At 39.5% G+C, this 25,708-nt stretch overlaps 2 long non-coding RNA genes across 16 annotated transcripts in view; one reads left to right on the plus strand and one right to left on the minus strand.

Annotated features, from left to right (window-relative positions):
- LOC144578855 (uncharacterized) overlaps positions 1–22,676 on the minus strand; it is a 144,323-nt gene extending 121,647 nt beyond the window's left edge. For both annotated transcript variants that reach the window (XR_013525295.1, XR_013525294.1), the window contains exon 1: positions 22,449–22,676. This is a non-coding gene — a long non-coding RNA (uncharacterized LOC144578855). The remainder of the gene's footprint in view (positions 1–22,448) is intronic.
- A 126-nt stretch (positions 22,677–22,802) lies between these two features.
- Positions 22,803–25,708, plus strand: part of LOC118146787 (uncharacterized) — a 116,327-nt gene continuing 113,421 nt past the window's right edge. For all 14 annotated transcript variants that reach the window (XR_013525290.1, XR_013525289.1, XR_004732769.3 and 11 more), the window contains exon 1: positions 22,803–23,243. This is a non-coding gene — a long non-coding RNA (uncharacterized LOC118146787). The remainder of the gene's footprint in view (positions 23,244–25,708) is intronic.

Genomic DNA, 25,708 nt, shown 5'->3' on the forward strand with positions numbered 1-25,708 from the left:
TAACAGGTAGAAGCCAGGGATGACCCTAGACAACTGATAATACACAGCACAGGCTCCTGCCTACAACCCCAACACAGCATTATCTGGTTCAAATGTCAACAGTGTTGTTTGAGAAACTCTGAACTTAACTTATGCGAAGTGATTAGAATCATGTCTGCCAGAATAATAATAATAACTGCTATGGGTGGAATTGTATCTCCCAAAATTCATAGATTGAAGCCCTAGTCCTGGAATTTCACAATACAACTGTCTGGAGATGAGGTCTTTAAAGAGGTAATTAAGTTAAAAGGGAGCCTTTAGCATCAACCCTAATCCAATATGACTGGTGTCCTAATAAGAGGAGATTAGGATACAGACAGACATAAAATCGGTGCTTATGCACAAACCCCATCTGAGGACACAGCAAGCCATGAAGACAGGCTTCAGAAAAAAATCCAACCTGTTGACACACTGATCCTGAACTTCTTGCATCTAGAAATGCAGGAGATATATTTCTGTCATTTCTGCCACCCAGTCTATGTTTCTCCTTATGGAAGCCTTAACAAACTAATAGAGTCACTTTTATTATTATCATTATTATTAAAAAGTAAGTATTTGATCATGAAAAACATTACAAAACTCAGAACAAAATATTAACTCTTTATTAATATTCTATTAGATTAGTGCAAAAGTAATTGTGGTTTTCAACACAGCCAAAAGCCCTGTTAGTAAAAGAGTAAGTAGAGATGGTAAAAGCAAGGGAAATTTTTTAATAAAGGCAATGCATAGCCCACAGGTGTGGCAAAGTTCAGTATTACTAGGGATCAGAGTTGCAAGAATTTACCAAGCAGAATTTACACGTGTAATGCACTCTGAATTTTTATTTATATTTCTTGAGCCCAAACTAACCAGAATCTGACATTGTAAACCTTCTTGGTGGCTGCTAAAGTCAGATTCCTGAGTGGTATCTGTACAGGGCATAAAGCCAGCAAATGAATATTCTGATTAAAAGTTAATTTTCTGGTCCCATGCACCAGGGGGAATGCCAATCCTGAAGCATCTCGCTGGGCATCTGTTGGGTGGAAGGGCCCTTTGTGTCTTGCTATTCTATGGCATCCCACAAAAAATAGACCTCTTTATGCATATAACCTCTAGCACATACCTGCATCTAAAAGACTAAGGCCTTACTCTTCTGATAATGACAAGCAGCATGAAAAGACAAACCAGCTGGGTGCAGTGACTCACGCCTGTAATTCCAGAAGTTTGGTTGGCCAAGATGGGCTGATCACCTGAGGTCAGGAGTTCCAGACCAGCCTGCCCAACATGGTGAAACCCCATCTCTACCAAAAATACAAAAATTAGCTGGGTGTGGTAGTGCATGCCTGTAATCCCACCTACTAGGGAGGCTGAGGCCGGAGAATTGCTGGAACCCAGGAGACAGAGGTGCAGTGAGCCAAGATCATGCCACTGCACTCCAGCCTGGGTGACAGAGCAAGACTCTGTCTCAAAAAACAAACAAACAAACAACAAGAACAACAAAAAACCAAGGCAAAGAACCTTTCTCTGGAAGCCCAGAGAAGAGCTTGTCTGACCAATGCTGCCTTAAACATTTCCCCAAGCCTTCCTTTGACTTGTTCTTTCCAAGAGGAAGTTAATCTTACACATCAGGTATAAGGGGGAGAATGTCACTGACAATTAGTGATGTTTTTATGAGGATGAGGCATTGTTGCTCTCACCATGTGCTTGTACTCAATTAGAAGAAAATGGTAATTATGTTAATCCACAGCTAAGAGGAGAACATGAAACTTGTGCAGGTCTTACTCCCATTTTACTAGAGACAATGAGCAGAGACCATTAAGGGCAATACCAAGGGTAGCCACATGGCAATTGAAGATAATTTTAAAAGGTATTCCCTTTGGTAGGCACATGGGATGTTCATATTCTTATTGAAAGCTGCCTCTTTGAAAACTGAACAAGATAGCACTTTGTCCTAGCAGGCAGAACCCAGCACAGCAGGCTGGGTAAATTTCAGTCTTATACGCTCCCTCCTCTGGATGTCCTTGTGCAGTGAATCAAAAGGTTGGATTATTTTATATCCATGGTGCTGACAACTCTAACATTCTCAGTTCATTCTAGACAAGACAGGTGATGTACCAACCACAAGAAACTAGTTAGTCATGCAAGGGGCCTTGGGATGCAAGCATGATAACTTCCAAGACATAGCTCTTTGCTCTCTGCCATGTGCAGAGCACTCACCTTGGAGGATCTTCACTCTCAGGGGAGTGTCAAGATATAGGGAACCACTGAAACTGCATGTCTATTCTAGAACATGCATCACCCTTTGTTATCATTTCCTAGTTATATCTGCCTGTGTTTTGGATGCCTCACTTCCCTCTACCCCTACCAGTCTCTATCTAGTATATTGATGAAGACTGGATAATAGACAAGAAGTGTTTTTGATACATAATAAATCCATAGTATAGATAACTATCTAGGTTTTACTTATGAAGCCTAAAACGTTCACTTTTAGTCTTGGCCAAATCCATCAATTTTCAAATTTTCTTTTAATTAGAGAAAATGAATAAATTATTTAGATGGAGTAATGAAGTCTAATGAGACTTTAAACAGAGAGGGAGGAAGAAAGGCACTAAAATTTGATAAGAATTTAACAGAGTTGAAACTATAAAAATAGAGAAATAGATGAAATAAGAGTAAACAAAAAGTAAAGATTTGGGCCACATAAATCCTGGTCCGAGAGAGAGACTGTTTGCTTATTATTTATGATCCTGGACAAGTTACTTAGTTCATCTGTTTTTTTTTTTTTTTTTCACCTTTAAAAGGTAAACTTTCTGAGTTGTTCTAAAAATTGGTGAAAATATACAAAAGTTGCCTAGTGTCCTTTGTACTAATGAGTAGTGAGGTGGATTACAAATATGGCCCTTCTTTGTATCACATCCTTTGCAAGGCACTTTGTAGCCTGTTCCACCAAACCCTGGCAGTCATTCCCCACCTGGTGAATTGAGCCAAGGCTTTTTACTTGCTTTGGGCTAATAGACATTACACTAGTTTCCAGTCAAGGTCACTTCTTGCTTTCTGGAACTCTTGTGACCACATGTGACTACACTTGGTCTGCGATGCTGGAAGGTGAGAGAATTGTAGCCCAGTCTCATTTGCCATCCCCCTATCCGACAGCCAGACAGCCCCTTAGCCAACTTGCCTTGCTGACATACAGATGACTGCACTGGATGCCTGGCCAAGGCCTGAAGAACTACAAGAGAAAACCAGCCTAAAATGCCCACGCACAGAAATAGAAACTAAATAAATGAATGTTGTCTTAATCACTAAGTTATTGGATCATCAGTTATGTGGCAATAATGAACTAAGTAGTATTTATATAACAGTGTTTAAACTATCAAGGATCTTAAGTTTAAACAACCCTAGGTTTCATCATTTCCTGAAATTCACAAGAGACATCTGCAGAATTTTCTTTTCTTACTTAAGGACAGAAGGATAGTTACTTAAAAGTTTTAATTTGGCTCTAAAAGTGTTGATTTTGTCCAAAATGTCAGAAAGTACCTTCATTACAATAGCAAAGAGTAGGAACAAGTGATAACGAGAAAGACTGGAAGTCCAGGTTGTATCTTGGAAAAAAATCTCTCTTTAAAAAGACTTTAAAAAGAATATAAAGGAGTAGTGGAATTACTGTAGAATGATTTGGTGATAGTCTATAGTTTTTAATTATTAATAACATACTCTTTTTCTCTCTATCTCTCATGCACACACACACACACAAACACACACATACACACAAACACACACACACGGAGTCATGCTTTCTTCTTGCAAAAACTTTTTTAAGGGCAGTCATTAGACAACTTTACTCTTTGCTCCTCTTCTCCAGGAAGCAGTATCAGCCTCAGGCCACCCATTGTCCCCAAAATGTTTTCTGTTTATTCCTACTGTCAGAAACAAACCCATTTATCTGAAACTGACCTCTTGATCTCCAGATGAATTCTCACCGAGTACAGCTCGGCCTTCCACTCAGATTTAGGCACCAAGAAGAAGTCGTGCCATGGTCCCCACACCAGATGTCTGCCTAATGGGCAAACTGGGTTTGGCTTGCAGACAGAGACAGAGACTCCTGAAAGCAATTCGCCTTGGCTCTCCCTGGGAAATAAGGGTCCAGACATCACAGAGGATAAGAAAATCAGGTCACATGTTATGGGAACTTGAACAGAGGCAATGGTAGCTTTTTATATCTGTGTTTATAGATTTTTTTTTTTTTCCTGAAGGAATAGCTTTCAAGAGAAGCAGGCATAAGGAAATTTGGCAAAACAACCTTTTCCTTTCAGCAAATTGCTCCTGGATATAGCTGTGACTGAATTTTGGACCAAAGGTAGTTCTAACTTTAGGTTTTGGTAAATAAATTGAGCTATGAAAGAAAATGTGGTATGGTGTATTATCTCAAATGCAGATACAAGAAATCACAAAACAGGGATGAAGGAGAACATTTTTTCCCCAATTATTTTACAAGTTTGGAAGATTTCACTAAAAAGTAAATTATATTTACTTTGAGGGAGGAAAATATAAACAGAGAATTGCAGCTTTTAAGATACTGAATAGACTTAAAGACCCTAGCACTTTATAGGCTAGGAAACTGAGGCTCTAATAATTGAAGCTGCACAGCAAATACCTTCTTTCCAGAAAAGCAGAAAAATTTAGAGATTTGGAGTTGGCCAAAATTCATTATGCAATCTGGAACACAGTGACTTTGTTTTTCAACTATTTCTTAGAGAAATTGGCAAATGTCTTTTGTAAGTTGTAGCGATTGCATCTAAACTTTCTCCACTGGTGCTGGCGGAAGGAGAGCTCCAGGTGGGCAGCCCCCATGGTAATGAACCAGTTTGTCTCCTTCCTCCCCACACTGCAGCTTCCCCCAAGCCCAAGGCAACCAGCTACATCACTTTGCTGGCATGTGTGTGCATGGGCAGGTTTTGCCTTCCTTGCCCCTCCAGCGTGTGTGTGTGTGTAAATCCTGCCTTGCCACCATTGGCAGGAGTACAGTGTCCACCCCCATCTCCATGGGACTACCACTATAGTTGGAGTCTTGGCAGGCACAGAGCCAGTCAGTCTCACCCCTGCCAGCACCATGACTTTGAGCCAACATGGCCAAGGGAATGAAACTTGGCACAGAAAACAGTGGTCCCTGCTTGCCTTGAGCAATCACCCCTACCTGTGGCATATAAGAGTGCACAGAGACCTGTGTCCAGCAGTGCCCCACCCCTGTGCTAACACCACAGCCAGCATGGCTGTGTGCACAGTTGCCAACAAGAGCCCACCAGGTTCCCCTGTGCCAGCTGCCTTTGCCACTATAGTGAACTCCTGCACTAAGGTAGGTACCCTGGCACCTATTAGCACCCTGCCACAGCAGAAGAGCATGCACCCCACCAGGCTGCCATGTTCGCAGCTGCTGGCATGTGTGAAAAAGGATGGATCATTGCTGCTATTGCACTGTGAAACATTTTGGCTGGCACCACCCATCAGAGTATAGTAACCAGCAGTCTGAGAGCACATGAGCACTCCAAGCAAAGTGAATTGCTCACCTCAAGGAGCCAGAGAACAAAGTTGGGGCCCAATATAAGGCCCATAGAGTTACAGCACATAGTCCATGAGATGGGACCTGGGGAGTGACCCCAAATCTTCCAGAAATAAACTCAGTCAGCTGAATCCACCGTATACCACAACCAAACTCTTAAGATCATCATAAAGGATAAAAGATTAAAACAACACATCCAAAGGTCAACAACTTCAAAGATTGAAGGAACATCAACCCACAAAGATAAAAAAAAAACCAACACATGAACCAGGGTACCTTCTTTCCTCCAAACAACCACACCACCTCTCTAGCAAGCGTTCTAAACTGGCTGAAATGACAGAAATATTATTCATTCAGAATAAGGTTAGAAAGAAAAATCATTGAGATGTAGGAGTATATTTAAACCCAATCCAAGGATGCTAAAAATAACAATAAAACAATACAATAGCTGAAACATAAAATAGCCAGTATAGGAAAGAATATGACTGACCTGATAGAGCTGAAAAACACAATACAAGAATTTCAGAGTACCAATTGCAGAATAGATCAACCAGAGGAAAGAATCTCAGAGCCTGAAGACTGGATTTCTGAAATAAGCCAGACAAGAATAGAGAAAAGGGAATAAAAAGAAGCAAACAAAACCTCTGAGAAATATAGGATTGTGTAAAGAGACAAAATCTACAACATATTAGTGTCCCTGAAAGAGATGGGGAAACTGTAAGCAACTTAGAAAATATATTTCTAGATACCATCCATGAGAACTTTCCCAACCCACATAGAGAAGCAAACATTCAAGCTCAAAAATGCAGAAAACCCCCTTAAGAAACTTCACAAGAAGATCTTCCCCAAGACACATAATTATTCTATTATACAAGGTGAAATGAAAGAAAAAAAAAGTTAAAACAATCTAGAGAGAAAGTTTAGGTCACCTACAAAGAGAAGCCTGTAAGACAAACAGAAGACCTCTTAGCAGAAACTTTACAAGCCAAAAGAGATAGTGGACAGAGATCAGGCTGTGTTTAGAGGAAAATTCAAAGCACTGAATACCCACATCAAAATGTTAGAAAGATCTCAAGTCAACAACACAATATCACAAGTAAAAAAACTAGAGAACCAAGAGAAAACCAACCCTAAATCTAGCTGAAGAGAAGGAAATTAGAGCTGAACTGAAGGAGATTGAGACATGAAAAACCATTCAAAAGTCAATGAATCCAGGCCGTGTTTTTTAGAAAAATTTAAAATGCATAGACAACTAGCTAGGCTAATTAAAAAAAGGAGAAAATCCAAATAAACATAACTTAAAATAACAAAATGGGTATTACTGCTGACCCCACAGAAATACAAATAACTGTCAGATACTATTATGATCATCTTTATGCATATAGTCTAGAAAATCTGGAATAAACAGATAAAGTCCTGGATTCATACACTCTCCTAAGATAAAGCCAGAAAGAAACCAAATCCCTAAACAGACTAATAATGAGCTCTGAAATGAAATCAGTTATAAATAGCCTACCAACCAAAAAAAATCCAGCACCAAACATATTCACAGGCAAATTTTACCAGATGGTGCAAAGAAGATCAGGTATCATTCCTACTAAAACTCCAAAAAATTGAGGAGGAGTGACTGCCTAAGTAATTCTATGAAGCCAGCATCATCCTGATACCAAAACCTGGCAAAGACACAACAAAAAAGAAAACTTCAGACCAATATCCTCGATAAACCCCAATGCAAAAATCCTCAACAAAATCATGGCAAACCAATTCCAGCAGTATATCAAAAAGCTTATCCACCATGATCAAATAGGCTTTATCCCTGGAATGCAAGGTTGATGTAACATAGGCAAATCAATAAATGTGATTCATCACATAAAGAGAACAAAAGTAAAAAAAAAATACATGATTAGCTCAATAGATGCCAAAACAGCTTTCAATAAAATTCAACAGTCTTCATGCTAAAAGTTCTCAAAAAACGAGGTATTGATGGAACATATCTTAACATAATAAGAGCCGTTTATAATAAGCCTACAGCCATTATGGCATTGAATAGGCAAAAGTTGGAAGCACTCCATATGGAAACCGGCACAAGATAAGAATGTCTTATTTCACCCTCCCTCTTCAACATAGTACTGGAAGTCCTGGCCAGAGCAATCAGGCATGAAAAATAAATAAAAGGCATCCAAATCAGAAGAGAGGAAGTCAAACTACCTCTATGTGCAGAACACATGATTCTCTATCTAGAAAATTCCACAGTCTCAACCCAAAAGTTTCCTAAGTTGATAAACAACCACAGCAAATTCTCAGGACACAAAATCCATGTACAAATATCACTAGCATTCCTATACTTCAAAACCATCAAGCCTACAGCCAAAGTAGCAATGCAGTTCCATTAACAATTGTCACAAAACGAATAAAATACCTAAGAATATACTAACCAGAAAAATGAAAAATCTCTACAAGAACTACAAAACACTGCTCAAAGAAATCAGAAATGACACACAGAAATGGAAAAACAGTCCATGCTCATAGATACTTAGAATCAATATTGTAAACATGACTTTATTGCCTAAAGCAATCAATAAATTCAGTGCTACTCCTATTAAACTACCAATGATGTTCTTCACAGATCCAGAAAAAAACTATTTCAAAATACACATGAAACAAACAAACAAACAAACAAAAATCCAGAATAGTCAAGGCAATCCTAAGCAAAAAGAACAAAGCAGCAGGCATCATGCTACCTGACTACAGTGCTACATTAACCAAAACAGCACAATACTGGTACATAAACAGACACACAAACAAATGGAACAGAATAGAGAGCCCAGAGTAAGGCTGCACACCTACAACTTTCTGAACTTTGACAAAGCTGACAAAACAATCAATTGCAAAAGAATTCTCTCTTCAATAAATGGTACTGGGATAACTGGCTAGCCATATGCAGAAGATTGAAACTGGACCCCTTCCTTACACCATATACAGAAATTATCTCAACATGGATAAAAGACTTCAATGTACAATCCAAACCTCTAGAGTCCTGTAAGACAAATAAGACAATACAATTCTTGATATAGTAATAAGCAGATTTCATGAAAAAGATGCCAAAAGCAATTGCAGAAGCAAAAATTGATCTAACTAAAGAGCTTCTGCACAGAAAAGGAAACTATCAACAGACTGAACAAACAGCATACAGCATAAGAGAAAATATCTGCAAACTATGCATCTGACAAAAGTCTATATCCAGCATCTATAAGTAGCTTGAAGAAATTTACAAGATTAAAAAAATTTTTAAATGGGCAAAGCACATGAACAGACACTTTTCAAAAGAAGACATACATGTAGTCAAAAAATATGAAAAAAAGCTCAACATCACTGATCATTAGAGAAATTTAAATTAAAACCACAGTGAGATACAATCTCATCCCAGTCAGGATAACTATTGTTAAAAAAATAAAAAAATAGCAGATGCCTGTGAGGTTGTAAATAGAACACTTACACACTGCTGATAGGAGTGTACACTTGTTCAACTATTGTGGAAAGCAGTGTGGCAATTCCTCAAAGACTTAAAACAGAAATGTTATTAGATTCAGAAATCCCATTACTAGGTATATACCCAAAGGAATATTAATCATTCTTTTGAAAAGACACATGCATGTGTATGTTCACAATAGCAAATACATAGAATAAACCTAAATGCCCATCAATAGTAGACTGAATAAAGAAAATGTGGTACATATATACTATGGAAGACTATGCAGCTGAAAAAAAGAACAAGATCATGTCCTTTGCAGGAATATGAATGAAGTTGGAGGCTATCATCCTTAGCAAATTAATACAAGAACAGAAAAACAAATATACCATATGTTCTCACTTATGAATGGGAGCTAAATGAGATTTTAAATAAATAAAAGGCATCCAAAGAGGAAGAGAGGAAGTCAAACTACCCCTGTAGGCAGACCACATGATTCTCTATATAGAAAATTCCACACTCTCAATCCAAAACCTTCCTAAGTTGACAAACAACCTCAGCAAAGTCTCAGGACACAAAATCAATGTACAAAAATCACTAGCATTCCTATAATCCAAATGGAATGAACACATAAAGAGGAACAACAAAATTAATGCTTATTGGAGGGTGAAGAGTGAAAGGAGAGAGAAGATTGTAAAAATAACTAATGGATACTAGAGTTAATACCTGGGTGATGAAATAAGCTCTGCAACAAACAACCATGAGAAGTCTGCCCACATAAAAAACCAACACATGTACCCCTGAGCCTAAAATTAAACACAAACAAATAAATACAATTTTCCCTCTCACTTGCTTTTTCTTTCTAGCAACAATGCCTGGATATTCCTTGAGATATCAATATATAATTCTAAATTAACTATAATTTGTTTACTGCAGAAACCAATACTTTACCCCATGAAGTCAATTTTACACATAATTATATGGTGTTTCTCACTAGTCCCTCCCCTCCCAAAGCTGAAATTTGTAAATTAGTAGTAATAATAACTCATATAGGACTTATCTTTTAATAGTAATCATATCCTTAAAAATTATACAGTACTATACACTGTAGTTTTTTTCCAAATCCACAGAATGGGCACAGAATGGTTACAAGTATCAGGACCAAGGGAAAATTTCACCTTTGCTCTCTGAAGTTTCACTGAAAAATCAACTCACATAAAGCAGATCAATGGGAGAAAAGGTATACCGAATTATTCACATGCACACTGGAGCCTTCAGAATGAAGAACTAAAGATAGAGGGAAAATTGTCCATTATTATGCTTAGGTTCAACAAAGTATGGTCAACCATGTAGAAATATTGATTGAATGAAATGGGTATGACTTAATCCTAACAGACCAAGTGGGGACTCCCAGCAAGCTTCTTCTTAGCCTTTCTGTGCAGCATTCTTTCCTACTGAGTTTGAGATAGGACCCTTTCTGGAATGGGAGTTCTTGTGATTTACAGTCAAACAAGGTAGGTAAGATCATTTCTTCACGGCCAGTTTTTACACTGAAGGGCAAGGGGTGAGAGGAAGTTCAAGTAATACTTTTAGCTTTATAACTAGCATTGGGAAAAATGCATTCTGACTTCTATGTCTCATCTTGGGTAAGAAAGGATTCTAGTTTCTATAATAGCTAGCCTCAGGAAAGAATGGGACTGAGAGACAGGAGGGAAGAAGAAGGTCAGAGAGAAACTTTTGCTTCTGAGTCTCCTTTAGAAGGTTCATTTTGGGCATTCTTTTCTGAGTCCCAACACAGGATTAGAATTTGTCAAAATGATCCACCTGGTGTTTTACAAGGCCCTGTGTAATATGGCCTTTGCCTATATCGTAAATCTAATATCTTTCCATGGTACTCCAGAAACTCTGACCTTATTTCAATTCCTGGAGTCCATTAAGCTCAAGGCCCAGGGCCTTCCAGCTTGCTACAGTATTTCTGAAACCTACAAGATTCTTCCACACCCACATTGATGGGCTGCCTTCTTGACATTCCTCAGGTGTCAGCTCACATGTCTGCTCCTCAGAGTGGCTTTTTCAAACAGCCCTATCTAAATCTTTCTCCCCCAATATTTCCTACTATAGCAACCTGTTATTTTACTTTTTAGTCTTTAAAACAGTGGCTCTAAACCTGGAGTGATTTTGCCTCCTCCAATATATTTGAATAAATTTTTGGTTGTCACAGCAGAGGGGAGACGGGGCTAACAGCCTTTTTAAGTGAAAATAGGAAAAGGCCATACAGAAAATGTATATTCCAAGTTTAGGAAGAGGTAACAACTTATGAGACATTAATAAAATATTTTTTCTCATTACAATCAAGAGACTGTCCTCAGGATTTGATACATAATTTGTTCTGGTCAAAGAAATAAACAGAATGCTAAGCATATCTGACCCATGCCATTAAATTTTTTGAGTACGTACCCCAATAAATGCATAAATATTTATTTACAGCTTATGATCATACAATACTGGGATTAGATTACATAATAAGAAACTACATTTACTTGGGCTTGAGTTCATTATGGAGCACAACCAGATGGCATTTATTGATGCTGAATATAAAAACACATTCTAAAAGACTTGCTTGACAATTTTTTTTTAAATTGTAGTAACTTCTTATAAGTCTCACTCCATTGCCTTTTTGTCCTTGTAAAACTTACCAAGAGAATATGCTGGAAAGGCAGATTGTTATCCCTATAAAGCTGTTTTTGTTCCATTATACTTGCATGATTATCTTCAATCAGTGATGTTTTTATTCAGGAAGCTAGATGTACATCTTTGAGGGTCAGTTTCATTAAATTTGGACAATAAAATGTATCCACTTAACTGAGCAAGTATAAATTGCACACTATAGCCGCACCCTAAAAGTGAATGAGGATGCCACTGTTAATTCATCTGTGGGGCAAAACTAGCATTTTTTTCTTCTAGACAATCACTTAGTACCATCAGAGTATCATAGAGAATTTTAATACTTTCTTCCTATGCTCCAGAGGATTCTCTTCCATAAGGTACATGCTCCTGGATTATGGAAGATAACAAGTGGTGGAAGATAAGATCTAGGTCTCATTGCTTGCAGTCTAGAAAGCCAATCATGGAGACAATAAGTATTGCCAGGGAAGAAGGCTTTATTCGGGTGCTACAGCTGAGGAGATAGGAGATCAGTCTCAAGTCCATCTCCTCAACTGGTAAGATTTAGAGATTTATATAGCAGGAAAGAAATGCAGTTACATGTAGGAAAATAGGAACTAAAGAGTGGAGCTGGTTAATAATAAGCAGGTGGTTCATTAGGCAGCCATGATGGGTGAGGGGTCTGGCTTCTCATTGTTCAGATATGGTGATCCAGTAAATTTCAGTTCCTTGAAGGAGGCATGATGGTCAGATTTCTGAGAAGGAAACTCAGAGAAGGCTAATTAAAGTTTCTTAAGTTTTATCACTAGGAAGGTCAGCTTCTATGTTTATTGAAAGAAATCATAAACACCAGTTTCATGGGATCATTTGTCTTCTTTCAAGTTTAGCAGTCTTGAAGAAGATGGGCCAGTGAGGCTGGCACTATTTTGGATGTATCAGAGCAGGACCAGGAATGTGAAGAGAACTGAGACTTAGTCATAAGATGGAACTATTGTAGGTGGCAAAATTACATTTTTCTTTTTCACATAGTACCTTGAGTTTTCGACCTTTTATTTGTTGTTGTTAAAGGTCTAGCACAAAATCTGACCCAATCAAATTATAGTCAAGAGGGATTTGTAGTCTTGAATGGGTCACCATCCACATATATCTTAAAGGAAACACACGATCTTATAAGCAACCAGTCCTTGGGTCAGCATGGAAGAAGGGAAATTAGGCAGTTGGGGCCACTCCACCTTTTCCCATTGCTACTCTCAAATAAACATGATGCTCAGTGTGACAGGCAAACACTGATGAGATTGGAAGGGATGGGATACACATTTCAGACTCTTACTAATTCACAGCCATTGAGGACATTATGCACATTGTTAAATATATCAGCATGTTGTGTACCCTAATACTGTTTTCCCCCTTTGTTTATAAATACTTTGTTTTTGCTTTTTTGCTCAAGCCTCAAGATAAAGAGCTTCTTTATAGATTCCCTTTATATATTTTAAGGCAGCATTTCTTTGACTTAGAGGACTAACCCTCCCCCTGCCTTATAAAGATCCTGCAGTAATTGCAACAGAAGCAACTGTCCTTTAGTACCAGAACAGATCTGCCATGGAACCAGCTATGCCACTCTGATGCTGGACTTATATAGAGCAGTTGTTCATCACCTATGTGTTTCATAATCTGATGGGAAATGATGAGTCCAGTTGGTAACACCTGTGCTATGTACAAAAGACTTAGAGTCTTAATCAATAACATCTTCACAGATGTTCTGAAATTCAGTACTCAGTAGATGATTCCTATTATCCTCCACAAATAGAAATTGTCATGCACAAGATCATTAAAATATATAAAAGATATGATTCAGTAAACTACCACCTGGAAGAATCAGAATGTGTGTGGCAGGGGAAGGGAACAGGGAAAGTATAAGGTAGAGATTCTTAAATATAAGGAAATGACAGCAATTTCTGTCTTAACCTCTTCAGCTCTGGTTGCTAAGTTACCATGACATACCACTGTGTGTGCTTTTCAGTTTTTGGTCCTGGACTTGACAGTTTGATTAATTCTCTGGAGTGCAAAATGTGCACATAGAATATTTAAAAATTACACACGCATGCACACACACACCCACTCCCACTTACCCAGTACCCCATTATTACTTCTGATTTATAAAATCTGTTTTATAATTAAATTGACATATGTAGGTGGAAAATTAAAGTGATGCTTCATTTTGGGAAGAGAAAATCTTCCACTGGGTGATATTTCTTGAAATTTTCCTTAACTATAACACAATTCACTCCATCCTAAGAGTAGGCATTTCTCCCTCTTAACGTGTTCATTTAACCCTTGGCTTCACATCTACGAAATATAAAAAATAAGGCAAGTGTTATTTAATAGTTGCCATTGCTTTTCCTTCTTCTGTATGTCTGTGTGATTGTGTTCAAAGGTGTCCATAAATATTACTGTAAGCTGGTGACTAGTGGGCTGTTTGTTGTCAGACGTATCTATAAGTTGTCAGCGGCAGCGAGCTAGACCTGCCAGGCTCAAAATCCCAGGGCACTGCACTGAAGACAATGTAAAAAAAAAATCAAGTATACCAAAAAATGGTTTCCAAGCCATGTTTTTCTTGTATTCAGCATTGCAATGTAGTGGTTCAGTTTTCAAAAGATATTGGATATTCCTCTCCCAGTCTGTATGTGAACTTCCCTGTTTTTAGTTTTAAAACAAGAGTGACAACTTCAAATTCTTACCACTAAAACAAAATGAATTTTTGTAATACTGATAAGAAAAGATTCAAAGCAACAGGCATAACATATTGGGTAAATCCAGGCAAGGCTATTTCGAATGTTGAAATGAAGCTATCTTTATTACCACAGCTGCACTATTATCCAAAGTCTGGCAGCTGACTTCCAGAAAGCAGCTAAAAAGTTAGAGTTTGGAATCTAAGGTTACTCAGGTAACAAAGAGAAATCTGGCTGCTTTAGTCTTCATTTGACTTTGTCATTTCATTTCTACCTAAGTAGGATATGGTTGTCCTTCTGATGACTGATCTGAGTATGTGATGGAGTCTTTACTCCAATTGCTAACAGAAAAGAAGGGGTTGGTAAAATCCTAAATTGTTCTCTGTAGGGAATCCACTAGCTCTACACATTGGCTGCCAGAATGTAGGGATTTATGAGCCCCACAAATTGGGTGCCAGAATGCAGGGGTCCATGAGCCCCACATTGGGCACCAGAATGTAGGGAGCCAGCCCTACATCACCCGTGGGTACCCCAAGTTCAGTGGTGACAAAGGAATGAGAAAAAGACAAATTAAGAGAGACAGTGGGACTGGGAGGCTATGACATTACTCTGGAGGAGGCAGTGAAGGCCCTGAGCTCTGATCATCCACACTATTTCTTGATTACAATCACTTTGATCTATAGGGTAGGGGTGGAGTGAATCAGTGAGCCAGAAGTGGTATGTCATCCTAAGGATTAATAACAGTGGCATTCTGGGAGTTTCACAAAACAAGAACATGTGGTATCTTTAGCCTGTTATCTATGTGCAGCTGATGGAATGTGAGCCTTACAAGGAGCCTACAAGTCTGGCTACATCACAGTGCTACAAAGCGGTTTTACATCCTTGAGCACAATGTTTATGGTAACAGAGCCGAGGTCACCCTGCACTGGAACATGAGGCATGGACAGGCCTTCCTCCTCAGAGGCCTCCTGTGGCCTTCCTCAGTCTCTTGTTCCCTGTTTATATGTTACTCATAACCAATTTATGTAGGCACTCTGTAAGTCCTTTCTCCCTTGCTGCTTTTCCCAACATTCTCTAAGACTATACGTACCTGCATCTAATCTTTTTTGTTTTTGTTTTCTTAGACAGGGTCTCACTCTGCTGCCCAGAAGAGTACAGTGGTGTGATCTTGGCTTACTGCAACCTCCACCTCCCAGGTTCAAGCAATCCTCCCACTTCAGCCTCCAGAATAGCTGGAACCCCCAGTCATGTACCATCACAACCCACTAATTTTTTTGTAATTTTGGTAGATACAGGGTTTTTTCCATGTTGCCCAGGCTGATCTCAAACTACTAGACTCAAGCAATCCACCCACCTCGGCCTCCCGAAGTGCTGAGATTATAGGCATGAGCCACCATGCTTGGCCACCTGCATCTATTCTTTCTTTTTGTTCTTCCTACTACAATAGCTAAAGGTTCCTTCCAGTTATCAAAATCCAATTCCTTCTTTGTGTTCTTGATCCCATTCTTTCTCAACTTGTTACCAAAATACGAGGGGTTTGGTCTAGGTTTTTTTGCTCACTATACAGTGCCTTGTTTATTCAACCCCCTTTTAGGAGGTGAGTGGGTGCAGGAGCTGGGTGAGTGCCTTTGGGTGCCAGCATGAACAAACCCTGTACCAGACTGCATCAGTGTCTAGAGGTTGCCTGCAACCTCTGGAGCCTAGACCACGTGCATTACAAACAATGCTCTTTTAGCATTTGCCACTCATGGACACCTAAATATAAACCAGCTCAGTTGAAAGTCAGTATGACAACCTTTTTGGATTGTCACAGCCAGTGTATCGCAAATTCTTGTCTGGTATCCAAGAGGAATCAGGCCACATGGACTTCAAGGATAGTAAATGTGGAAATTTTTTGAGCAATGGAAGTGACTCTCAGCAGGATGGGGAGCTGGAAAGGGGATGGAGTGGGAAGATAATCTTCCCTTGAAGTTCAGCTGTCCCTAGTCAAACTCCTCTCTGACCATTCCTGGCTGAACTCCTCTCTGACTATAGTCTCCAATGTCCAGCTGCCTCTTCTCTTATTGACTTCAGACAGTTCTCTTTTCTTCTTCTCTGCCATGCCACTCTGCTCTTCCACCAGTGGAGCTTAGGATTTTTATGAGTACAGGGTGGGGTGCATGCTGGGCCAGTGTGGTTTTGGAAAAGGCAACATTTGGGAGGGAAAACAGGAACACATGTTCTCATTTAGGGCCATGGGTCCAGGCTTGAGGCTGGAGTCATTGCCAGGGACCTACCCTCTTCTATCCAGTATTTTCCTGCCTCCTGTCCATATCATCATGTCCAAACACAAACTCTTGATTTCTCTTTCTCCTACAAAACTGTTCCCCTCTAGTTGGGTATATGCCTGTAGTTCTAGCTACTCTGGAAGCTGAGGCAGGAGAATCACTTCAGTCCTAGAGTTTGAGGTTGCAATGTACTATGTTAATATCTGTGAGCAGCCACTCCCCTCCAGCCTGGGAGACAGTGAAACCTCATCTCAAAAATACAAACAAAAAAATGTTGCTCTCTCAATCTTCCACATTTTAATACAAGATATTGTCATTCACTCAGTTTCTCAAGCAAGAATGCTAAGGTACCCCTGATTGCTTCTTGTACTGTGTAACCTATATCCAAACTCTCAATCCTACCTGTGAAATACATTTCAAATGTGTCCAGTTTTGGTGTGGGTATTGTAATAACCTGAAGGGCCTTCCTGCTTCCACTCTTTCTCCATTTCCCATTCCAGAATCACATTTTTGAAATATACTATTCCCTATTTAAAATGTTCTGTTGAGCTGGGTGCAGTGGCTCACGCCTATAATCCCAGCACTTTGGGAGGCTGAGGTGGGTGGATCATGAGGTCAAGAGAACGAGACCATCCTGGTCAACAAGGTGAAACCCCGTCTCTACTAAAAATCCAAAAATTAGCTGGGCATGGTGGTGCGTGCCGGTAGTCCCAGCTACTCAGGAGGCTGAGGCAGGAGAATTGCTTGAACCCAGAAGGTAGAGGTTGCAGTGAGCTGAGATCGTGCCATTGCACTCCAATCTGGGTAACAACAGTGAAACTCCATCTCGAAAAAAAAATAATAAAATGTCCTGTTATTCCTTATTTAAAATTTTGTAATGGCTTCACGCCATATTTAGAATTTATTCCATTTTCCTTACCTTCAAAATCTGCATGTTTTGTTCCAAGCCTACCTCTCCATGTCTCATGCTCAGACTCCCTTCCCACTGTCCTCCAATCGCTCTCCTGATTCCTACCTCAGAGACTTTCCACGTGTAATTCTCCCTAGGACATCAACTATCATCCTCACACCATGTTATAAAATCGGCTTCTTTTCAATTAAAACACAGGAGTCTGCAGCCACCTTATTTCAATTAATCCCCTCTGCATTCCCTACCAAAGCTCACAGTTTATTCTTCATAATGAGCAATGCAACTTTTATAAATATTTGTTTACTTGTTTACTAGCTTTCTTCTCATTAAACTATGTGTTCTATGAGCACAAAAACTATGCATTACTCATCCTCACATCTCCAGTGCCCAACACAGAGCCTAGTAACATGTTGCTGGCCAAATGAAAGAATGATTGCTGTTATAGCCGAGTTCTCAGCTCTTAGTGATCACTGGTGACAGTTAGTGAATTGACAGACTTATTGTGTTGCAGCAGGAAAAGTGACTTTATTTCAGAGAGCCAGTAAACCAAGAAGAAGGTGGACTACCATTCCAAAGAACCATCTTAAAAGGCATGAATCTCAAACTTCTTTTTATATTGGGGAAGAAAGAACAAAAAAGGGTTTGAGGTCAGGAGGTGACTGGTGACCACAGACCTCTGAGCATTAGTGGGAATCTGACTGGGTGGCAGAATTTCTTTGTCCTTGGTCGGGGGACAATGCTTTTATAAATCTTTAGCATAACATTGTCACTTGTGAGTATACCCTCGTAATCTTTTTATGGATTTGTTTTGGGAAGCGACTATTATCATCCCTGCTTTAAGTGAAACTAGAAACTAAATTTCTTCCATAGTTAGCATGGGCTATGTGCAGGAAAAGCAAAGGCAGTTAGCTTCTGAGGTTAGCAGCAAAATGAAGTCCACCATGTTAGATTTCCCTCACTGTTTGATAAAACAGACATGGAAAATACTAGGGAGGTAAAAAGGAGATGGAATGAGATAAATCACCTGGAAATAAAAAGGTTTTAGTTAAACAATGAACCCATAATTGAGTTCCTGAGGGTTGCTGAGGAAGCACTCAATTATCACCTATGATGGTAAATATGGGCCCACTTTCCCGTGAAGGAAGAGGTGTGTTTCTAGGGCAAAGATAGTCTGTGCAAATATATGCATTTGCTTGACCAGACTTGGACCACTATGTGTAGTAAAGTTACAATTGTCTAATTTGCCTCCCACCCAATGTCATCTTAAACTGAGAAACTACAGCAAAGTATGCAAATTTTCAAAAGTACAAAATACTAATCTATGTTCTTGACTCTGGGATGTGCCATATTTAATAAGGAATTTCCATGTACCATAGCTCAGTTGAAGCACTGAGGCAGAATGACAAGGCCACATGGAGAAAAGTTGACATGGTGTTGAATCCATCAAATCCTTGTATATACAAGATCAGAGAGCAAGGTCTTAAGTTTTCAAAGGGAAGAAAACTAACTTCTACTGAGCAGTTAGTTTAACACTCCTCTTTCCCCTCTTTTGACATGATTCTATACAACACTTTCAAATATGAAATATAATTGACAGCTATAATGGAAAGAGGTTAGTGGTTTGCAAGTTAGGTCTCAAGTTTTTAAAGGGAAAGGGCTGAAGCTTACAGGAGAATTGCAGATGGGGAGTCATATTTTTCACTTATCATTTGTGATAAGTGGGAACCACAGACTGCTTCATATTGTACAGAATAAACTCTGCTCCTAAGAGGAAGGTAACCAAGAAGCAGAAAAGACCAGCCATTCAAATAAAAGCCTATAATTGGGTTTGAGTGTGTGTACCGTGAATCCAAATATCTGAGACAGGTCTCAGTCAATTTAGAATGTTTATTTTTCTAAGGTTAAGGACACACTTGTGACAGCTTCAGGAGGTCCTGATGACATGTGCCCAAGATAGTTGGGGTACAGTTTTCTTGTGTATATTTTAGGGAGTCACGAGACATCAATCAACATGTGTAAGATGTACACTGGTTCAGTCCAGAAAGGTGGAATAATAATTCGAAGGTGGGGGTCGGCTGCCAGGTTATAGGTAGGTAAGAAACAAAAGGTTGCATTTTTCTGAGTTCTTGATCAGTCTTTTACTGAATAGGAATTTAGCCTGGCTCAGTGTATCTGCATTTTTACATAAACAATTGGGCAGATAAAGTAATCATATATGCATTTGTCTCAGGTGAGCAGAGGGATGACTTTCTGTCCTGCACCTGTGAAGATAAGCTATTTGTTTATGTTGCCAGGGTGAAATTCAACAGAACTGCTTTACAGTGAAGGTCTTGAAGCCCACAAGAAACATTCTTCTGGACAAATTATCGGGAGGTATGTTGCTTTTTAAATCTTTGTAGCTATCTTATTTAGGAATAAAATGGGAGGCAGGTTTGCCTGACATAGTTCTCAGCTTGACTTTCCCCCTGGCTTAGTGGCTTTGGGGTCTGGAGATTTCTTTTCCCTTCACGTTACCTTATTTAGCACTCCTTCTAGCAACCTATTGTAAGAGGAGTCTGGAAGCAATCAATAAGGAGAATCAACCAGAATCTACTTCCTCACTTAGGTGAAGGGATCTAGGGATCTGCCTTTCCTAAAGAAGGAGGGAAACAATGCAGGAAGGAAGAAAACACAAAAAAGATGGAGTATGTAGACATATTCAGGAATATACGTGAGAACTAAAGCAGCAGAAGCTAAGTGTTTCTAAATATGATCTATAACTGGATACATAAGTAAATTTCATACAGGATGTGGTTTATACTCTCAAGAAAATTCATAAAAACAGATCTCTGAATGAAATCAAAATATTTTACCCCCAAAGATATGTACTTCACATATTTTTAAATGGCTGCCACAGAGCCAACAGAGAAGTGACACTGGAAAGCTGTCTTTTGTAGGGGAGATTTGCATTTGTAGAGAATCTCCATTAGTGTAGTCAGGCTTTCTGTACGTTTCCTGGATCTAGAAGAGTTTCAGAGTCTGACATTTTTAAAAGTCTAAAAGGAAGCATTTACCATCTATTCTCTCTAAAGAGGCTTCCTCTGTAGCAAGGCCACCTCTGCCTGCCAAGTCCCTTCCGTTCTCCCTCCCATAACCTTTCTTGCTGCTACAACCTACTTCCAGGCATGCCCTGAGTCCTCATTCTTTGTATACTCTCAAGATAGTATATAAGCTTCTGTAATTGATTCTTGAGTTGGGTCTTTATCCTGAAGGCTCCCGGGTATACAAATTAAATAAATTTATATGCCCTTTCCTCCTATTAATCAATCTGCCTAATGTCAGTAATTTTTCAGCAAATCTTGAGAAGGCCAAAAGCCTATATGGGCCCCACACTTTAAAATAAGAGATGAGAACTGATAAAACAAACAAACAAAAAAACCCAGAAAACTGAAATTTAAAAAATTCTGGGTGAAAGGCAGAAATAAAAAAGAACTAAAAGAGATACAGCAAGACTGCACGGTAAGTAAAAACACAATACGATAATTAAATGAGTATTAATTGTAATAAAGAGCAGAATCAGCACTGGGTTACATTGAATTGTGGATGACATCCAGAAGATATTCTTCCAGAATGCGGAGAGAGCAGAAATAGTAAGAGCGTGCACATATGGAAGACAGAGATTGGCGATCAAAGATGAAGATAGCTGATGTTCAATAAGAGATAACAGAATATCTCAAAGAGAAGAAATAAAATAAAGGCATAATCAAAGTCAATTTTCTGAAGTTCAAAAGAGATGTAAAACTGAAAATCAAAATAGTTAAGGAAACCAACATAATTTTACCCCCAAAATATACTTCTTTGACTTCCTTCAAGGTGGCTGTTCAAAGGGCCTGCAAAAAGAATAACCCTGAAAAGCTGTCTTTTGTGGAGGAGATTTGCATCTGTAGAGGAAATAAAGTGGAATCAACAACAGATGCAAACAGGCTTTCTCTCAGCCTCCCCTTTGTCTGGATCTAGTAAAGATTAACAAAGAGTCTGACACCTTTAAAGGTCTGACAGAGAAACATTTACCACCTGTTTCTTCTAAGGGCACTACTTGTGAGATTTTATCTGCCTAACACCACAGCCTTTGCCCCAAGCCTTTTCTCCTCTTCTCTGCCTCCTATAACCTGCCTTGCCACCTTAATCTATTTTGCCAATCTCTAAGCCCCCATTCTTTCCGTATCTCAAGATGGTATAAAAACATCAACCAGCCTGGGTGCCGTGCCTCACGCCTGTAATCCCAGCACTTTAGGAAGCTGAGGATGGCAGATCACGAGGTCAGGAGTTTGACACCAGCCTGGCCAACATGGTGAAACCCTGTCTTTACTAAAAATATAAAAATTAGCCAGGTGCAGTGGCGGGCAGCTATAATCCCAGCTGCTCAAGAGGCTGAGGCAGGAGAACCACTTGAACCTGGGAGGTTGAGGTTGCAGTGAGCCAAGATCATGCTACTGTACTCCAGCCTGGGTGACAGAGCAAGAATCTGCCTCGAGAAAGAAAAAAGAGAAATAAACCATCTGGCCATCTCTTTGAATTGTTCATGTTTGTATGATTCTTGTACCTGTAAGCACATTAATAAAATCTGACTGCTGCTTTCTTTACTCTATTAATCCATTATGAGTTTGTTTTATAGACTCAAATCAAACCTTCTGGTAGCTACTGTAGGTATCCTCTACAGTAGCTACCAAGCAAAATTAACAAAATGAGATATGCAGGTAAACATATCCTTGTAAAAGTATTGAACATAAAAAGGTCAAGGCAATCAGCATCTTCCACCCCCACTCCCAGTTTTTTCTCTCCCAGACAAGCTCACCTGCTGTTACCACCAGATTCTTCCATTTTCCTCCTTTGCATTTACTTTTCAATCTACCAACAAGCTCTTCAACCCCTAGTGAGCTATCTGGATACTGGTTTCTATTAAGAATTGAGGGGGACTCAGGAAAGGAGGAGGAAGGGGAGAAGAGGAAGACAGGAAAAGTAAAGAGGCAAAGTAGGAAAACGGAGGGGAAGACCTAACTTGAAAAGACTTCCTGGAATTTGAATGTCCCTCCCCTCAGGCCCCGCCCCTTCTTGGTTTGCAGACCAATCAGCAAGAATGTAGAGCTAATGAGGTCCTTTACTTGATGATCTCACACAGAGAGTGTCTGACTGCTTTCTGTTCTCTGCTAGAGGAGGGGAGAGAACCACCTCAGAAGGCATAGAAGACTCTGCCCCTGCCCATTTGGGATGCTGAGGCAGGTGGATTACCTGAGGTCAGGAGTTTGAGACCAGCCTGACCAACACGATGAAACTCCACCTCTACTAAATATACAAAAATTAGCCAGGCATAGTGGTGGGCTCCTGTAATCCTAGCAATTTGGGAGGCTGAGGTGGGAAAATTGCTTGAACCTGGGAAGCAGAGGTTGCAGTGAGCCGAGATTGCTCCATTGCACTCAAGCCTGGGCAACAAGAGTGAAACTAAGTCTCAAAAAAAAAAGAAGATTCTGCACCGAGGAGTGTTTTTACCTTCTGAACCAGTTATCCAGAGAGACCAAACGGCTTTAGTCACAGCAAATCTGAGGACTTCTAGGTGCCCTCCTGAGTGCCCAGAACCATAAAGAATAGAAAGGTAAGTGGAAATTTTTTGTTTTCAATTAACCAGAAATAAGCATAGGAAAGATGATTTTATGGTGGAGACAAATCAGAATTCTGGTAAAAGAAAGCTGGGAGTGCTAGTGATGTCACAGACAGCATTGATCCTCTCACCTTGCAGGCATGGTCACAGCTTCAAGGACAGATACTGGCTCCCCACGATGGAAACCAGTACTGGGATGGCGTACCAGGGGCTATAGATCAATTCATTAGTTCCCAGAATTTCTGCAATGAGCCAGGCAGCAGAAACTGAAAGGGGCTTCAAATTAGTGAATTCCTTGATAGAGGTCACTTGGTAGTAGTGAAGCAGCTACGTTTTCTGGGGTATATGCCCTGGAGTTTGCAATCTTGTGCCAGGAAATTCTAGGACATGGACACACATGAGTTTAGGAAGCGAGGTTTAACATGCAGAAGAGAAGAGAAAGAAAAACAGCTCTCTCTATAGAGAGAAGTGTCTCCAAGAAGAAAAGATTGGCAGGCAGCATCTGCACATGATTTGATAGTGCAGCTTGAGGAGGCATGTCTGATTTGCATAGGGGTCACAGATTGGTTCAATCAGGTGTGATGTTTACCTAGCACTGGGAAGGCTGGTAGCCCTACCATCATCTAATTATGCAAATAATTCTCCTTGGATGGTGCCATATTGTCTGCTCCTTACTGAACACGTGGCTGGCAGAGAAGGGAAGATGGATCCTCCATCTTGAACATGTTTAGTCTTTAGTTTCTGCCTGTATTCACCCATGCAAGGTCTCAGCTTGCTTATCTGTCTGCAGCTTGACTTTACAGGCTGCTCTTGGTTAGAAAATGATTTGGGGCTGCTTTCAATTAAAAAGAAAACCCTTACTGATCACTCCCATGTCCCTACTAGCTGCCTAAGTGATTTCTTCTTAATTCCTATATCAGTAGGTGCCATTAAGCTAGGAAATATAGAGGCAGACGAATAGCAGAATAATAGATGGAAAGGTAGGTCTTGGAAGTCACAAAACTATTAGTCCTCTAGGTAATTTTAGACTTGCTTAAAGGCCTCCAACCTCACTCCTGACCTAAAGTGAACCTGATGTCTGGAATGCATCTAAAAGTATAGATTCCTGTACTTTCTATTGTCTCCCAGTCCAACCAAACTGCCTCCATTTTGCCAAAACAACATCATCAACAACAACAACAACAACAACAACTGCCTTGAGGCTGTGGGCGAAAGTGCTGATTTGTCTTCCAACACACTGGAAGTATAAAAGTGGCTATAAAAAGAACAAGAGAAATGGCAACATCTGCTGGAGTAGCCAAAATTGGGAAGAAGGTATGGTGAGACACTCAAGCTGGCAGAGTGAAGAATGCAGGAACCAGAACAGTCAAGGACTGGAGGTGAGTTGCAGTTGTCTCATAGCTCAGTCTCTTTGGAAAGGATAAAAAAACACCAAGGAGTGAGAGTGAGAAAAGCATAGGAAAAAAACAATGAAACATCATACAAAGAGGAAGATTCTCTCCTAGTTTTGTATCTAAGCCTCCTAAGCTTAATTTATCTCATCTAAACAAACAAACAAACAAAAGACAATCCTTCCATCAAGTAGAATTCCTGGGTGAAGCAAAACCACGAAGCAAAACTACAATACTTTTCTTTCACTCCTGTGACAGTGAATTATAATGGTGGTGAAAATAATAGTTCTAGATATATAGTCTGAGAGGCAACTAGGAAAGAGGAGAAGAAAAAAAGAATGAGACCAAAGTGGAATTCCAAATTGGTGATCCAAGGAGATGGAGCACAGACCGCTAGAAAAAGTATGAAAAAGGAAAAGTAGCTGAAAGCAATGAGATTTCAGATCTGCACTCCAAGAGAAAAGAAAAAATGGAGGAAAATCCAGTTTCTAAAGTAGGGGAGGGGTTGGTTGGAAATGAAAGAAGACAAAACAGAGCTCCACTTTTCTCACATGACTCTGGAACATTCTAGAGCTGTACTACTCAATATGGTTACCCATATGTAGTTATTTAAGTAATTGATTAAATACAATTAATTAATAGTAGCCACATTTCAAGTATTCAGTAGCCACATGTGGTTTGTTGCTACTATAGCTACTGTCATGGACAGTGAAGATAAAAGACATCCTTGTCATCATTTTTGGTTTTTGGACAGATCAGTTCTAAAGCAAATGAGGCCTCTCTCTAGACCAGAGAAATTAAACTTCTGCGTTCATACAGGTATGAGGGAAAAAAGTAAGTATAAAGGAACAGTGATTACTCTGAAAGCCTGAGCATCAGAAGATAATCCAGTTAGAGTTCACCTGAAAGTAAGAGGAAATAACTGTCATATAAACATGATCAGAAAGTATTAAATATATTTATTTTCCTGTAAAGAAAGATATTTAAACATGTCTTCTTGTGTAACTTAGTGATAAATGAAAACAAAGAACTCAAATATGGGAAAATTGTGGTATAAAAGCTGAAGTA

Source organism: Callithrix jacchus, chromosome 13 (genome assembly GCF_049354715.1).
Source record: "Callithrix jacchus isolate 240 chromosome 13, calJac240_pri, whole genome shotgun sequence".
In the NCBI taxonomy this organism is placed as follows: Eukaryota; Metazoa; Chordata; class Mammalia; order Primates; family Cebidae; genus Callithrix; species Callithrix jacchus.